We start from the raw sequence: 4,088 nt of genomic DNA, 5'->3' as shown, positions 1-4,088 counted from the left end.
AGTATTGGAGGGTACTAAAACATTGAAATAAAATTCTTAGCATATATCAAAATCAAAATTATTTATCTAAATTATGTAATTCAAATGGAACGTTTTTCTGGCAGTATTTCCTATTTAAACATTAATCCAAGATCAAAATGCACTATTAAAAAAACAAATATGAATGTTTTCACTTATTTTATTATACCACTTTTTACTTATTCGTTAGAATCAGATGTTGGAGGACATCTTCAGTAAATAAGGTTTTCCAAGGACAAACAACTCTGAGAATTTTACAATGGAATGGAAGGTCCGTTGCATCCAATAAAAATAGTTTAGTTCATTTTTTAACAGCTGAAAACATTGATATAGCGTTGTTAAGTGAAACATGGTTCAAACCAAATCAAAACTATATATTTAAAGGTTATAATATAATCCGCCAGTATAGATACGATGGATATGCTGGTGTAGCAATTTTGATTAAAACTTCTATATCATTCTGTCAAGTGAATATTAATCGAGTTTTGATAACTACTTAAAATGTCAGGAAGTTACTGCTCGAACAAAAAAGCAGTTGAAGCAAAAAGCTAAATCCAGTTGGATCAAATGGTGCTCCAATTTAAACAAAAATACCTCTTCTAAGCAAATATGGTCACAGGCCAACAAAATGAATCGAAAACCGCAGAATAGTATAAAACCTTTCAGCAATGAAGTTTTAGATGACTTCTTTAATAAAGTTTCTCCTCCCTGGGTTCAATATTTCTCTAACCAATCCGAACAAAGTCACCAATCCAATCACTTTTTGTTGAAACCTTTCACTAAATCTGAATTAGATTTCGCTCTCAAAAATTGCAATAATACCTCCCCAGGGATTGATCAAATCAAATACCCTATGTTAATCAACCTACCAAGAGCCGCTAAAGATCTGCTGTTACAGGTATTTAATGACATCATTCAAAATAACATCGTTATTGATTCATTTAAAAACGCCATTGTGGTTCCTATCCTAAAGTCTGGTAAAGATCCAAATATTGCAAATTCATACAGACCAATATCGTTACTTTCCTGTGTTTTTAAAACTCTAGAGAGACTCATAAAATTTAAACTGGATTGGTGGTTACAAAAAAATAATTTGCTACCAGAAAATCAGTTTGGTTATAAAAGAAGCTTTGGAACACTAGATGCTCTAACAACCATTGTAGTAGATGTACAAAATACCTTAACCAGAAACAACTATTTAACAGGACTATTCTTGGATATTGAGGGAGCATATGAATCAGTTTGCTTGTCAACTTTAAGAAATAAAATGGTTAATTTATTTCATATGCCAATCGCATTCGTGGATACAATAATTGGATTTTACACAAAGAGGATCATCTATGTAAGAGATCATAATAACAAGCTAATTGGACCGCGATATAATTACCAAGGTATACCACAAGGCTCAGTTTTATCTCCAATCTTATTCAATATATACAGCTCTGACATACATAACATCCAAATAAATAACAGTTCATTCAAAATCGTACAGTATGCCGACGATTTCTGCATCTATACAGAAAACAAAAAATATGAAACCTGTATACAAAGCCTTAGCAAAGTATGTGAATCCCTTTTTCATGGTTCTTAGAGAATGGTCTCAATTTATCTATAGAAAAATCAGTAGTATCTATCTTCACAAGACACAACATTCCTTCAAATGAAAATATCATTCTGAACGATCAATGTTTTAAGCTTCAAAATCATGTCAAATATCTAGGCCTTATTTTGGATAAGAAGTTAACTTGGAGACAACACATAGAGTACATGCTTGATAGATGTAACAAAGGCAGCAATTTCCTCAGAATGACAACTAAAACGTGGTGGGATAGCGATGTAGAAACATCCTTGTTGTTTTATCGCGCATATATACGATCTATTCTAGATTACGGTGCTACTCTTTATGGTTCCGCCTCTAAGAAACTTTTAAGAAAAATCGACACGTTTCAAAATTCTATTATGAGGGTATGTTTTTGTGCTATGAGATCAACCCCTATACAACCCTTATATGTTGAAGCCGCTGAGCTACCCCTGGAAAATAGAAGAAATTTTTTAAGTGAAAAAAGCCTTCTTAAAATTATATTAACTAACTCCCAGTTATTTTCAAGCGTCCGTCAACTTAACGAGTCAGATCTTACAAACAAATATTGGGAGAAAAAACCTTCCCCGCCTTTATGCATGGCATTACAGAATAATCCTATTTTTTTCAAGAAATTGGACACGGTTGACAGAAGCTTAGACTACTATTCTTTATTCCACAGAACTCAGGTTATAATACCCACTTATAGTGAGAACACCATTATGAGTAGCAATCTTCTAATATCTCTACTGCAGGATTATAGGGAAGCCACAGTAATATACACGGACGCATCAAAAACAACAGAAGAGACTGGATGCGCATACTTTTTAGCTGCTACAAACGTAGAATTCAAGTATAAACTACCATATGAATTTTCAATCTTTTCAGCGGAATCAATAGCCATACTTGAAGCTCTAAAATATGTTAAAAACACCTGTAATAGACATATCTTAATTCTGTCAGATTGCCTTTCAGTTTTGCAGAGCATAAAAAACATTGAATTACCCTCAACATTTAGCAACCCCTACATATTTGAAATAAAAGACCGATTGTATCATTTATCATCGACTGGAGTCAACATAAAATTTATTTGGGTCAAAGCACATATTGGTCTCAAACACAATGAATATGTAGATCACTTGGCTAAAATGAGTGTAACAACTGGCTCTACGTTGAAATATATACTTAACACATCAGATGTTACTACGATTTTCAAAAAAAATCAGCAACTTAGATGGAAAGAGCAATGGAAACATTACTGTTCTACAAACCATAAAAGGTATACCTCTTTACAACCAACTCTACCTCAAAGAACCTGGTTTCAGAATTTCAAAGCTCCTCGTAAATATATTACTACTATAAATCGAATACGCTTTGGACATGCATGCTACCCATGCCATTTATTTAAAATTAAAGTCATCGATGATGATAGTTGCAAACATTGCGGCAAGCTAGGTGACCTCGATCACATCTTCTTTGAATGTCCTAAATTTATTCAGCATTCAAACTCCCTGTATACAAAATTAACTAAATGCAATACATACGCTCCATATAATATACAGTCTTTGTTAGCCATAGGTTCTGTAACAATATATAATTTAATTATAGAATTTTTGTCAGACACATGCATAGCTTTATAAATCTGGTACTCGTTCATGAAAATTTTCATGAGCGTGTATAGGATTAGACTTGTACCCTTTGTTTATCCTATATGTAACAATACCTTATCCGTGGTCCAGTATTGTTTGTCTGTTAAAATAAATGTCTTGACGGACCCCTAGACGAGAAGCGAGTGTCCTTGTATTTTCCTTCGACTTGTTCTTCTATTAATTATTCGTCTATTTCGTTTTAGGGATATTCCGCTGTGCATTTGTCTGAGAGAAATAATCTGGTACTTATCTGTGTATACTTTTTTAAGGAATATATTATAACCTTAAACTATAACCACAAAAAAAAAAAAAAAAAAAAAAAAAAAAATAATCGTCGCCTCAATTTTGTGAAGAATTTAGTGAAATCATAAATAACAACCAAGATCGATTGTACAGTACGTGTTTTTGCGACAAGTGTACTTTTATGTTAAATGGTGAAGTAAATAGACATAATTGTCGGTCGTTATTGGAGTAACAGTGATCCTTATTTATTCATGAAGACACATACACAAACAACTCAGAAATTAAATGTATGGGTTAGTAATTTAGTGAATCACGTTATTGGACCATCATTTCGTAAATTAAATCTCAATGGAATAACTTATTTAAATTTATTAGAAGACGTTATTGATCCGCTCATAACTGATAGATTGGAATCTGATAATAATCTTTTAGAGGATGGACTGACTTTTCAACAGGACGGGGCACCCCTACATTATTATATACGCGTAAGACAATTTTTGAATCAACGTTTTCCAGGGCGTTGGATTGGCAGGAGTGGTAAAATAAAGTGGCCGGATAGATCACAGGATCTTTCGCCCTTGGATTTTTTTTGTGCGGAT

Source organism: Diabrotica undecimpunctata, chromosome 3, assembly GCF_040954645.1.
Source record: "Diabrotica undecimpunctata isolate CICGRU chromosome 3, icDiaUnde3, whole genome shotgun sequence".
NCBI classification, from domain to species: domain Eukaryota; kingdom Metazoa; phylum Arthropoda; class Insecta; order Coleoptera; family Chrysomelidae; genus Diabrotica; species Diabrotica undecimpunctata.
Note: the sequence above shows the minus strand (reverse complement) of the source record.